This window comes from Sebastes umbrosus, chromosome 9 (assembly GCF_015220745.1).
Source record: "Sebastes umbrosus isolate fSebUmb1 chromosome 9, fSebUmb1.pri, whole genome shotgun sequence".
Taxonomy (NCBI): Eukaryota; Metazoa; Chordata; class Actinopteri; order Perciformes; family Sebastidae; genus Sebastes; species Sebastes umbrosus.
Window position 1 is genome coordinate 11,299,899 of NC_051277.1, and position 15,365 is coordinate 11,315,263.

A 15,365-nucleotide genomic window follows, 5' to 3' on the forward strand; every position below is an offset into this window, starting at 1 on the left:
GCAGTCTTAAAACAGGAAGCATCCCGTGTGAAGACCACCCAAAGGTCAGTGTCATAGTGCTTAGACAAACTTAATGTTAAGGGTATACATTTATTATAAATAAAACAATCCTGCTAGTTTTTAATCAGGATGTGTTTATGATACATTTGTTCATCAAAATATATTAAAATATGGTGTAAATATACTCTCAAATGTTCCATTGTCCCACTTGTATGGTTTCGAAAAAGTGGGACAGGATGATTTACCTAATGTGAGACAGCATGGATTGTGCAATAACAATGGTTATTTATAGGGTTTTAATCTATAAAGTGACTAAAGTGTTTCCTACATTTAACTAAGACAATTTTTAGACCTTTTAACAGACTATTCAGTGTCCAACATTTCGGACATGACTGTCCCACATTAGGAAATAAAGATTTGTCTGAGACAACTTGGCACTAAGAGTACTGATATGTCTACTATTTCTTTTATGAGTGTGATATCTGCATTTTCTTGTTCGATTTGATCATCACACATCCTGGGGATTTTGGAGTGGTAATGGGTATGGATTTAATGTATTGGCTTCATATCGCAATATATTCCAGAAGTCTGAAATGCTAATGCTAATTCACCCTACTGAATGTTCTTTTATAAAAATGGGAGATGAGTGAGGAAGAAGTTTGAATTAAAGGGCAGCATTATCGGTCAGCTCAGGTGTTGACTCGGAGTAGTTACCACCAAGGATGAGGCAACGGGATCCCCTCTGGCAGGTGATTAAGATTTAGCTAATGCTCTGCAGCACTCGTTAGTCTTTGCTGTTAATGTGATTTAGAAGAGTCATTAATCAGCTCATCGTGGTGGCTACAGAGAATAAAGTGCTGTATTTATTGTACAGTAGATGTACCTGTACAGCCCAATCAGACGGGCTCAGGTACTCCGTCATCATACCCGTCTGATAGATGGGATGGCTTCATGGTAATATTACACTGCAGAGAAAACACAGTTGCTGATCCGTGGCTGTGGATCCATTCATAAAAAGGTTAATTGTTTAGACTTGGTCTCTCTCTTCTTTTCAGAAAGTTCTGCCAAGTTTGCATTTGCACTATGATCTGCTCATCATTCGGAGTCAAATAATTTGGATGTTTAAACCACTTATTGCTTTTAGCTTTTTGCTATTCACACACAGTCTCAAATGCAACACTTGATATGTTGTGATATTAAATACACGATCAGCATCACAGCAATTTTAATCCCATATGTGTGATTATTATCCTCTCAAACACAAACATTTGGATATACGTATATTATCAAATCATGATTTACATTTGTTTCAACACAATCTTTCTCTGTAATTGCAGAAGTACTCTGGTGGGAATCACTGCAGTTGATTACAAGATAACTTTTTAGTATAAAGGTTCTTTTATTGACCTTGGGTGTCAAATTTTAGATTTAAGGGTCAAATTTAAAAAAAAAATTCACAATGAAAAGTCACAGAAATGTATGTTTGCTGTATATGCTTTGTTATCAATCACATATATGGATCAAAAAGCTTGGGACACAATTATTCCTATACAAATGCTGTTTAAATAATTTGCTTAAAGTAATCAAGTAGTCTTTTCATACATGACAACATATGGAAAAAAAATAAACTACGGTAATTCTTTACTTTAAGACTGGGTGATATGGCCAAAATCTTCTATCATCACATAGGTCATTTCATATCTTGATAATGATACTGCATGTTTTCTGGAAATTAAATAAATAGTCTATATGAAACCTCCATGTGGTAAAGCCATGTATACTCCTGTGTGAATTAAATACTTGACGAAATGAAAAGTGCTGAGTATTTTCTCATTTTAAGAACTTGAGTGCAAAATGAACAGAAGAGTTTTAAGTGAAATTATAGAGAAAAAATAAATAAATAAAGGCCTAGCCTATATCACGATAGAAACAACATAGAAACAATAGACATTTTTATATAATTTTCACAATATATATCTTCATATCGCCCAGCCCTACTTTACTACCATGATACTTTGCATAGCGGTAACTCGTCTACTTCCAGCTAGCTTCCTGAGGCTGGTGCTGCATGCACATTGAAATCATGATGTGAAAAAGAAAGTGAAACTTGGTGTTCCTCAGGCTACCTTGTGTAGTCTACTCAAACAACGAAAAACAGTCATGGCTGCTAGTGATGGAGACAGAGAATGAATGCGTTTGAATCAGCTATACTGTATTTTAAAACAGTCAATAAAATTCAGCAAATAGCGATGGTGTCCGTTTCATTACTTTATATTCATGCAACAAATGTCAAGTAGAATGGTAATCTGCATGAGAAATTAGTTATAATAATTATCCGCATATAGTGATCAATCCTAAGAGCCATCCCAAAATGACAAAATGAAACAACAGGCCGCATCCCTCTTCTTCATCACGCCATAATAATAATAAGTTATAGATCTAATTCATCTATTAGTCCCATCAGCTTCCAGAAAACACTTGCAGTAATGATATGCAGCCTCCTTCATCGCTGCAGTAATCACAGCCTCTCTGTTGGCTGCACAAATATGTGTTTTAAATCTTCTTGAATTAGTTGCCTTCTAATGAAGCTGTCTGAAGTGCTGCATCAAAATACAATAGCTCACATACCAACTCTCTTAACGTCTGTACGTGGTGTAATAGAGCTGAAACATCAAAAAACCTCATCCGTCTGCTTCTCCAGGCAGGACAAAGCAAACACTGAAATGGCTCTAATGACCTAACAGCCCATTTGCATAGCATCCTTCTCCTTCATTGACCCTTCATGACAACAGTGTGGAAGGCTGATAATAAGTCACAGATCTGCAGAATTCATTTATAGGTCCCATCATTTCCCAGAATACACTTGTAATGAGGATGCTCCTGTCGCCTAGCAACTCCTGGAGATAAAATTGGACAGCAGCTGAGCATGAAAGTCATTCCATAGAGCGAGGTAAAGGGGATACCATCTCTGGCCTTCACATTAAATGGCTTATTGGTGCTGGTTTGATTTTAAAATTGGAAGAAAAAGAAAAAGGTTTTGTGGCATAGATGTCCTGTCAACACATTACTACCCCCTGTGGTGATGAAAGGCATTACAAAAACATTCATACCTGTTCTGTGACACTTTGTTATATCCAGTGTTATTCAAAGCCACCGGTGTGGAAGGGATCATAATGATGAGTATGGTGTTATTGAACTATCTGTCAACATCGCGGCGCTGACCATTCACAGAGCTCAGCGATAACAACTCTGTCCCTCTGAGGGCAGATTACAGCTTTGATGCCGTAATTGAAATTTCACAAAGGATTTATCTGAAACCAAAACGCGTTGCTGTTTAAGTGAGCCAGACAGGTTATTAAGTTTCTTTCACAGCAGGAGATCAGCTTATTTCTCAGTGGCTGTTTCGCTGGTGCAGATGTACTGTCAGTTAAAATAATCCTCCAAGTCACTGGTGCGTATCCATAGAAGATCTGCACAGCATCAAGTAATCTCAACATTTACTCAGTGGGTATTTTTTCTAAAAAGTTGTTCTACATTAGAAACTTGGCTCTGGGTATTCTCAGCTTATCCACTATTATTGGTATATTCTTAGACAGTCAACAAAAACAAAACAAGACAGAAGGGGTGTTCTGTTCTTATCTGTGCCTCATAAATAGTTTCTAGAATCAGCAATTTAATTTCCTCCAGACGTCATACTAAACAATCTCATGTGTATAACAGTTTTCTGCAGATTGTGATGATGAATACAGCTGAAATTATTTATTATTTTACTAATAGCATCCTTACTTAACAGCACTCATTCCCTACACTGTGACGTTTTACACTGTAACAGAACAGCAGTGTGTCTGTGTGTCTGTATGGCGACATCCCGGCTGAGCCCTCTATCAGCAGAGATAATCAAGGCTACTTAACATAACAGGAGATACAACCCAACTTGTCAATAAACTAGCTCACCAAAACAAGCATACATCATTTTACAAAGTATCGTTTTTGAGTTTGGCATTCAAAAATACAATTTCCTGTTTGTTTTTTTCCATTGGTAGGATTCATTATTCATGATGTTGCACTCGTTTGTACAAACAAAACGACATAGAGGTCGAGAGAAAAAGTTTCAACCCTGCCTGCTTCCTCATTGCTGCACACCCATTTTCAAAGGGGTCTTGACCTCTGACCTCAAGATATGTGAATGTAAATGGGCTCTATGGGTACCCACGAGTTCCCCCTCTCCCCTCGTCTTACCCTGTAATTGAGATCTCAATCTCAATGTGACTTCCTGATTAAGTAAAGTATACTGTATATACTGGTGATAATGTTTTGTTATTTGTTCGGGGCTGAAGCTCAGGACTGTCACTAAACCATCTCAGTATAATATCCAGCAGACTGATTCATCATCACACAGTGTGATGATATTTGCAGGTTCTTATACAATATACAATCTGCACTGCAGCTGTGCAGAGCTTGATGGGAAAAGACAAAGTTGCTGCCAAAGTCTGCCATTCATCACAGAGTTTTTCTTTTAATAAAAAGTAGAAATTGTTACGATTTTTTAATTAAAGGGGCAGTGTTATCAGTCAGCTGTTGACTCAGAGTGGTTATCACCAAGAATGAGGCAACCGGATCCCCTCTGGCGGGTGATAAAGACTAAGCTAATGCTCTGCAGCCGTAGTTACACATTGGCGTTGATATGACTTAGAGGATTCATTAATTCACGGTTACATTAAATACTCCCTGTTTAAACTCCTGAAGGTACTGCACAGTAGATTAGATGAGCTTTAAATTGTAACATTAAAGATTTAAGTCTCACACTATATCAACACGCTGCATTGTTACCGTTTGTGGTCTCATGGTATACTACTCTTACTGTATATTGATCCACTAAAACGGTCCATTTTCACAGGACCCTGCTTTTTCATTGACCCATATCATAACAATGTTGAAAGCAAATAATAAGTTACAGAACTGCAGAATTCATTTATTGGTCTCATCATTTCCCAGAATACACTTCTGCAATGAGGATATTCCTGTCGCCTAGCAACTCCTGGAGATAAAATTGGACAGCAGCCAAGCATGAAAGTCATCCCATAGAGCGAGGTAAAGAGGATACCATCTTTAGCCCCCACATTACGGCCTGCTGCTGATTTGAAGCCATTTATCTGCACATTTTGGAAAAAAAAGTTGATCTGCAAGTAAATATTATTTCGAGACTGATAATAAAGATGATTAAAGGACTGATATAGATATTTTGTTGCAGTGTTGGAAAAAGGGTGCAAGTGTAATAGATGGATTACGTCTGTTATATGAACTGACCTGACTGAGTATAAGGTGTGAGTTCAACATCAGTTCAGTGCTTTAGCTCTATCATCCATTTTTTGGACTGGACAACAATACACATTTTCATAGCGAGCAAAAAGAGACGTATTAGACAACAGAGATGTCCATAAGTAAGAAATGTATGTACTGTAAACCTTCCCTGTTTAAAACTATGTGCAAACTAAGATTTGTCTAGATGACTATAAACTATTTCAACACAGTCTCACGGCAGTTAGTGAAATAGTCACGAAAACTGAATCTATTTGATTCGTGATCCTCAGCATGACTTTCAACAACATGTGATGCATGTGTAAATTTCCGCTCCTGTCTTTTCAAAATAAAACTACTTAGTTACGTTTAGGAATAGATCGAACTGGTTAGGCTTAGGCAACAAACTACTTAGTTAGGTTTAGGAAAAGATCGTGGTTTGGGTTAAAATAACACCAGAAGCGCCGTAACTTAAGTATGGAAGTTACGTGGCAAATAAATCAACTTTGACTTTTGGTTTCACACGGGACACGAACACCAGTCTCCTGGGCGAAAGTCCAGTGTTTTTTGACCCGCCCATCCACCCGACCTTCTCCCTACACGGCGTTCACCGCTATTTATACTTCCCGGTTCACAATTAATTAATTGATTGGATCAATTAATTGTCTGGAAAAAAAATGCACAAAAGAAATATAGGAGCAACTGAGAGTTGCATTTTACATAAATCACAGTTGGGAATGAGGCAGGTGCATAAAAATCTACAAAAACAAATTAAAAAAAGAATAAATTAAAATGTATTTGTCAGTATGCAAATTGGGACACTGTAGCAGTTAGACATTTGAAAGCACACACACTGCATCATTTCCTGCTAGTACAAGAGCGTAATATGGATTTTGTATACTAACTGTAAAAATGTTTACTATGACAATTATACTATACTGTATACATTAATATCGAGTATGTAAGTACACCATGAACATTAGCATAAAGCACACAGTGTATACAACTTGTATGGAATTGGGATAAAGACACACTTTTATGATCCTTTTGAGTATATCGAGGTTGGTGACGTCCGGGAATAGTTAATAGTCTAATATATATTATAGTCTGCCACAGTCTAATCAGACAGAGTAACTGTAAGCTCCTGTAACAGTTCATGAGATAGTTCCAGAGGGTTGTAAATCGCAGAAAAGCACTCGGCACCAGTAAATTTGTTTTCAGGCACTTACTATTTTATGCATCACCATTTGTTTTCATTCATATCTACTTAATTCTAGTAGACAAAATGTTCATTAAAAATGGCCCAGGGTTGTTTTTATATGAGCGTGTTGCTACATTGATCACCGTCCAAGTGGTAAATTGATTTGTTTTCTATCCTCTCTTATTTAATAATGCAGTGGATTAAAACTGCCAGAGGGTGGTCTTTTCCGCTCACTAGCGATTGTTTCTGGGTGGAACCGATGGAAATGTTACGATGGGTTTCAGGGAAACTTACAAGATTTATTTCTCTGTAGGTGGGTGCAATCAATAGCTGCTCGGCTCGCGGTTAGACTAAACTTTAAACCAAACTCTAACCAGCTGCTTTATTTCTAGGAAATTGTGGCTCTGTAATGCTTGGAAGCAGAACAGCACCAAATGGTTATTAAACAGGAAACTAAAGATGACACTGCTGTGAGTCACTGTGGTTTTCCAGGAATATAAGAGAAACAGTTGCATGGGTGATGTATTTTGGAAATGATCCACATGCTTTTTATAATTTTTTTAATTACTTTTTTTTATATATGCTCAGTTGTTGCAGTATTTTCTCAAATATTGAAGTTAAAGCTGAATGATTAAGGTTAATTTACAGAGAGGAGAAACCCGATCCATCCTTAAAAATCTGTGTAATCTATAATCTCTATCTGTCTCTGAATTTGAACATATATCAACCACCACCACTGGTGGTTTGGCAAAGCATCATACAGTAGGCTGAAACTGTAGAGCTGAGACATGAAAGGCACACAAATGAAAGCCAGTTCAACTAAAACACCAACAACGATACAGGAACGACTCTGGAAATAAAAAAATACTCAAAGGACATTCAAATTTGATATAAGTAGTAAAGTCGAGGGAGACACTGTACTTCATTTGTTCCCATAAACACACAACAGGTGCTGCTAAGAAGAGGCTCATTCATCGCAAAAGATCACAGCAACAGCTCGGCCCTGCGATCCAGTCAGTTCGTAGCTCTGTACAGTTAATGTGTTTTTGTCAGTGGGAAAATTCCAGCGCTGCACCGGGTTCCATGTGGTTGTGGTTTGGGTGAGAGGCACAGTAATGCATTTGTGACGCAAGAGGGAGGAAATTGCAGAAGCTTCCTGCACAACTGTGCTTTTGTACCACTTCCAGGTGGATACCGGGCCGGTTCGTAGGCAAACAAGACCTCAGCCACTTTGGACTGGAGTGCAGGAAGATGGTGCAACAGCACAACCCGAAGGCTGGAAGGAGTACTTCATCTGGGAAGATCAACACCTCTTCAGCTTCCTGGAAACAGAAATTGAATGCAACTGCACCTTCAGATGGATGTTCTGAGGTGGACAATGCACACAGAACTATTGAGATGCAGTATTCTCAGGAATCTGTATTCAGGGGAATAATTGTGAGCACGGTCTGCAAGGGGTCAAGGTCAAGGTTTTGAGTGTTGATGATGAGGGTGCACACTTTGCACAAGAGGCGCAGTAGCAGCAGAAAATGACAAAGTACTAAAGTTAAGTAGAGTCTTAAATCTTGGCACTTCCAGACATCTTTGTTTCAATCCTTTTCGCTGACTTCATCTTCACCTTCAACACAATTCAGTGCCACCAGATAATCAAGGAACTTCACCATCTCACCTTCCCTCCACTCAGCAACAGAACACACACCACACAAATGACTGCACCAACCCTTGATGCTTCAAACACGGCCACACTCTCACTACTGTTTTCTACAAACAAAAACGTATGCCATCAGAATAATTTAAAGATAGCGTGCAGACACTGCCATATCAGAGATGTCCATCAGAATAAACTTTCAATGTTAAACTATGTGCAAACTAATATTTGTCTACATGACTGTAATCTATTTATGAACTGGAAAGATTATCAACAAAAAAGTGAAAGAGCAATAACCACTGTAGGGCTGTCAAAGTTAACGCGATAATAACGTGTTAACGCAAATTTGTTTAAACGTCACTAATTTCTTTAACGCATTAAGGTAATTGATCTTTTGGAGATTGTAGCTCAATTTTAAAGCTAGAGTGAAAATACTGACATCATATGAAACTGGAAAACCTAAGGAATTCACTGATACCAACCATGTTATACTAGCTTGTTGCAAAGAAGGTTATGCTCCAAGCTTTCATTAAATTTTGGCGAGGAAAAACTGTCATGGCCATTTTAAAAGGGGTCCCTTGACCTCTGACCTCAAGATATATGAAGGAAAATGGGTTTCTATGGGTACCAAGACATGCCCACTTTATGACTCACATGCAGTTTGGAGCAAGTCATAGTCAAGTCACCACACTGACACACTGACAGCTGTTGTTGCCTGTTGGGATTGAGTTTGCCATGTTATGATTACAGCATATTTGATATGCTAAATGCAGTACCTGTGAGGGTTTCTGGACAGTATTTGTCATTGTTTTGTGTTGTTAATTGATTTCCAATAATAGAAATATACATACATTTGCATAAAGCAGCATATTTGCTTATTTGATCTATCACATGGGTGAAGTTTAATGTATTACGCCAGGTTCACATAAAAATCCTACACATTGTGACTTTAAAATGCCTTTTTAACCCTTTTGGATCACTTCCCCTGTCATATTGTGCACTTACGTATTTAACAGTATATGCGAAAACAATTACAAAAAAAACAATTCTTTGTATTTTTATATTAAAATCCAATGATCTTCTCTTCCTGTAAAACAAAATATGACGTGTGCTAAGCTAGTACCATCTAATTTCAACCAATAATTTCATTACATCCATCCATCAATCAGTCTGAAACTTAGCAACAAGGGAGGAGGCTCTTTATATATTATATATTCCATTTCACTGGGGAATATGTCACAGTAGAGAAACTAAAAACGCTCTAACTTCACTGGGACTTTAAGAGAAATGTTGAATGCATTTTTACTGGTATGACATACTTTTATATTGTGGTAATACTTTTGGATTTGTGCATATTTTCCAACCAATGTTTATTTAGAATATATTATGCATAAGTGAACCTGATTCTGTGAGTCTTGGCTGTCAAAGCTCAATCTCTATAATGTAGATGAGCAGTGATGCTCGGATCGATCGGGTTGCAGAGAACATGCAGCTCAAATCAATCGAAGTAAAACCTTCACATCAAAATTCTATTCACATCTTGTGATATAGATCATTTTTCTTCAGAGGAGGGAAAGCTATACTCTACAGACATTTCACACATTAATTAAGTAGACATTTTCTACAGCGACTGATTGTGTGTGAATGTTTTAAAGGATTTCATTTGAATATTTGATTGTATTGCACTATTTACTGTACCTATATTGGCCTTCCGGCTATGGATGTTATGTGTAATTGTAATAAAAAGAATAGAGATGTCTAAGAAGGTACAATAACAGCAGATGACCCACATAAGGTAAATAGATTGGCTGTCTATACATAGCTACCATTCAGGGATAACATACTAGTAGTTCAACTCAATGAAGATCCATCACTCACTAATCAAAGCATTGGTATGAAATTCTAGTTTGTACTCTACTCAGATTTGTGAGGGTGTTGAATATATTTCACCCCCAACTTACATTGTGTTATGTGCCCAAAACAAAGTGTCTAATATCCAATTAGATGACCTTGCAAATAGGATTTCTCTTGTTTTGAGAATAGTTCCCCAATGGGAAACAAAATCAAACTGTAGCTACATTCTTCATCTGGTTTTAATCACAAGGGAGTGTTGGTCAGGGATAATAGCCATTCCCAATCTGCCATCTGCCCTGATATACTTTAGTCTAAATTGTGCTTTTTCTTCATAATTAACATGCAACATTCCCCAGCTGGCACAGCCACAGCTAACATTTCCCATCTGCTACATTAGATTTTCATTTTATTTGTGCGGTTTATTTGTCTTTTAATAATATCTCGTTCAACAGACCTTAATGGCCTCTCTATGCACATAACAAGAGCTTTACTTTCACAGTAATACCGTAACTTCTAAAGTGAATTAGATATTCAGCTAGTTTATTGTTGGTGCTTTTTTTAAATACATTTATTTAATATTTATAAATAACAGTCCTGTTTATTCTTTACCCTTTATTTGTCCGCCTCTGTTGTCCTTGTCCCAGCTGTTATTTATGCGTAAGTACATCGAGAGAGATACAAAAAGCCGAGCCAAATTCCTTGTATGTGCACACTTTGCCAATAAAAGGTGACGTAAAGCTGAAGTTATGTTTTCTCAAATGTTTTCATTAGCAATACAGGTTTTACAGTGTGATGTTTAATTAAAGATTAAAAACTGATAAAGAAGAGAATCTGGACTGTGACTGGCCTGCCAGATTAGTAACCCTGTAACCCTGTGACCACCCTGATTTGGTGTTTAACAGAACATTGTATTTTGCCTGAAGTGTGGACATTAAATAAAACATTGGTGCATAAACCTCTTAAGCTCTAGAGTGCTGGAAGGTGTGTTTCGCCTTGACAGACATATCCAAAATAAATCAAGAATAGCTCCACAACTACCAGGTCTATATGCATGATATTGATCTCTCTGGATAGGTAAGACATCAGAGAATCAGAGTAAGCAACATTATGATTGTTACTATGTCTGAGTATATTGTGATGAACCAAAGGAAAAGTTACATTTTTAACCTCACTTAAAATGTTTTCTAGATTAGACAGTGGATAACACCATTATAGCAATGATGCCATGCACAGAGATGCCACTGAATTCATTCAGCAACTCCTTGACTACAACTATGCCAAAGCAGATATAAATAACACAAAGCACATTGGTTCTACAAAGGTTTTAGTGAGGATAGGACCAGGCGGACTCTCCATTGGCCACTTGGACACCCAAAGTGTGCCAAATGGGTTTTCTACCTCTTGTAAAGGAAGCTGGCTATCAAATACTACTGATATCCACTACATGAGGCTATGTGCACACAGTGGAGACTTTGGCCATGACATCTACCCTGTGCATCATCATATTCTACTATTGTGCACAGTATAAAATCAATAAAAAGCAACTAAATTGTATAATTTTGACTCCAAATAGAGTAGTTTTATTATAATAATGAAATATGATCAAGTAAAACTTAGATAATAACAAATAAGATCAGTAACTATGAGATAACAAAAATAATCCAAAGTTAAGTATGTATATTCAATATAAAAGCGGACAAAAATATCATAAAGTAAAACTACAATTTCTCGTGCGTTGATTTTGTAACTAAAATGTTGAAATCATTGCCATCAAACTTTGTTTGGACAAAATACAACTGGAGTGTTGTTTTAGTAGCGTTTAGGCCTCGTCTTTTAGAAACAAATCATAAAAGAAGACGCTACAGCATTTTACAAAGTTTTTAAAGGCAGTGTTTTATACGGTACCGGGTTCGTCGGGTAAAAGAGGTTAAATAAAACATTCAATTAACACAAACACAAATGTTCACAGAAGGTCATGGAGTTATAAAAAATGTGTAAAAGTATGAAAACATAGACACAGCATAAAGTTAACTTCATTGGATAGTGATTCATATGTGTGTGTATTGTTGTCTAAGAGAAACTGATGAGATGCATCTTTTAAGGGCAGTCAAGGAATACCTTTAACCTCTAGCACCATCTGGTGTTTGATTGTTGATAGGAAACAGAAATGGAAAAAAACAGATGTCTGAGTGAGATTCCAGACCTCTCAGACAATTGATTGAATACATTTACAGTTTGTTTAGGACAAAGTGAAAAGGAAACTAATTTGTGACCTTTGAGGTCAACTTCACTGCAACAAGTCTGACTCTGTGAATATCGGACTAATTCATTATTTTTAAGACTGGATTTACTACATTTTATTGGATGTATTTTCATATTATTGGATTATGATCACATTTTGCATTTCTACTCAATGTTCGAACTTTCTTAATATTACAACTTTTTTCTTGTGAAGTTATGATTTGATTCTCGTAATATTATAACTTTGTTTCTTGTAAAGTTATGACTATTTTCTTGTAATCTCAGATTTCTTTTCTCTCAATGTGGCCCTAATACTCTGTAGTACATTTGCACTTTGGCCCTCACTGCATCAGACTTATATACTTTATAATTAGACTATAAACTGTGTTACCTTCATCACAATAATCAAATGTTTTGCGGCTCCAGACAGATTGTTTTTGTTTTGTTTTTGCCTAAAATGTCTCTTTTGATAGTAAAGGTTGCTGACCCCTGGTCTAGACTCATGATAGTGGTGATAGTCTACTACTGTACGGTTAGAGAGAAAGTTGCAGGTGTAAATCCAGGACTGGCTGAAAAAACTGTGACAAGATGAGAAGTAAAGAGACACATTTTCCCTCTCCTTCAACAAAAACCCTGACAGTGTGCTTGAGCAAGCCACTGAAGTCCATGTATGAACAATATAAACACAACAGAGGCTGCAGCCACAAAGAAACAACACACATATTACAGCAAAACAACTGGTACTGCTCACACATTCACACAACGTTGCCAAGCAACACTGACCTCCTCCTCAACCATCCTAGTAGTAACGTCAGGTGTGTTGCTGTACTCACCTGTCTGAAGACACTCTGCAGTCTTGTGCACCGAGAAGTCCCCTTCAATCAGCTCTCTGCCCCAATATAACCAGTCCCACTGCACTCCTCAAAGTTTTCCAACATGTCGAGCTGAAAGAAGCTCTGCAGTCCCAAACTCACCACCTTTAGCTGAAGTTAAATCATCCTCAGTGAAGGCAGAAGTCACCTGGTGGAACTACTTTCAGCATGTAGCATGCTAGCCACACCCCTCACGCACCTGTTGATGACGTTGATGACGCAGAGTGAGTGGGTGAGTTTGATTTGGGTCATTAATACCTCTTTCACACCAATGACCAGGGTTAGCTGACCCATGTTCAATCCTCCTTTTGTCCTTTTGTCAATTCAACAGGGGTTAATCCCTGGTCAGTTATGAAGAACTGAACATATATGATGATGACTCCTAGTATGGAAGAGTGCAGTCTTATTATTATTTATTTATTTATGCATTACTTTTTTGTTCCTTTAATTATTTTCTACCTTCTTTTATTTTTGTTTTTATATTATTATTCTTTTATAATTTAAGTTATCTTTCCTATCCAATTTTGCCTTTGTATGTTAGAAGTATTGAGTTTAGATTACAATGTTTATGTTATGTCATAATGTTATGTTATGTTAATGTTTGTAAATTAATTATCTTCAATAAAAATTTTTTTTAAAAAAATCCCTGGTCAGGACAATTCAGATACTACCTGGGTCACAACCCGGAAGCACTGTATACCAATTAGCTCAGGTGTTAGAAATGAGCTGGGGGTTTACAGAGAGAGGAGATGATAGTGGCATCATCAATATGTGCAAAAATGTCAAATGTCACAGAATGATGCATGTTTTGTGGATAATATGGTGTAAATATAGTACATACAGCATTTTTAAAATCTTTGTAAAATGTTACACTGTGTTATATATTACGTGGATCTATTCTGTACGTATGCAAAAACATACAACATACAGATTTACAGTATCTATCAATCAACACTCATGAAGCTTTTTTTTCCCCTTCCCTTACGGAAAGTTTATTTTTTGAAGTAAGTTCAGGTTTATATTTCCCAACTATACTTTATGTAGTAAGTATACTAATATCAATGTACTAGTAGTATACTTAGGCCTATAAGTGTACTGCTTTAATATTTATTGGGACTAAATTGGCCCACTTTTAAGTGCACACAAGTATACTTTTAAGTATTCTTTAAGTATAAGAATAGTAAACTTTGAGTACACAACTAGTTTACATTTAAGTCTTATTCTGTACTGCAACTATACTATACTACTATACTATACTATACTATGCTAAGTATACAGATAGTTTACTAGTCTGTTTATATCATGTTTGTTTTTATAGCTTATTTTGTAAATTGTACATTTTTATTCTTATTTTATTCTAACGTTTTATCTATTTCTTTATTATTATACTATTTGTCTTGCACCAACAAAGCCAAAGAAAATTCCTCGTGTATACCTCTTACACCTGGCAATAAACACCTTTCTGATTCTGATTCTGATTCTGATTCTAGTTTTATACTTGTAAGTGTACTACTTCAATACTTCTTGGGACTAAATAGGCCCACTTTTTAGTTTATAAAAGTATACTTTAAGTGTAAGTATGTTACTAATAGTTTACTAGTTTTATGGTGTCTAAGACCTGCTCTATATATAAAGCGTCTTGAGATAACTTCTGTTGTGATTTGAGGCTATACAAAAATAAATTGAATTGAATTGAATTGAATTGAATTGAATAGTTTTACACTGGTAGCCCCCTTTTTATTTTTTGAAATTTTACCTTAAAGTATACTCTCAGTAAATTACTAGTTTAATAGTTTTTATACTGCAAGTATACTATATACTTGTAGCCCACTTTTTAGTTCATGAAAGTGCACTTTAAAGTATATTCAGTAAACAAAATAGTTTTTATACTATACTAACTCTTGATCAATAGATTAAGTACAAGTATAAGCCAAGTAGACTTTTCTGTATGCTTGTCAGCATGAGCCAAGTATACTTTTTGTTAAGTATATTTCTACATAAAAAGTAAACTGAAAGTATACTCTCTTATTTTAGGTTTAAAATGAACAAACTGAATTAATTAAACTTCTTTTTGGTAAGGGATGTCTAGCTACAGCACCCATGTATCATATATTAGACCACATTGTGCTATTGGATATAATAATAGGCTACATAGGCAACAAACTGTAATCTCACTGGCTGCCACAGGGTGTCAGTCTTCTACAACCTACAACAGAAGCTTTAAATCAAATCTCTGTCCATGACAAGACAA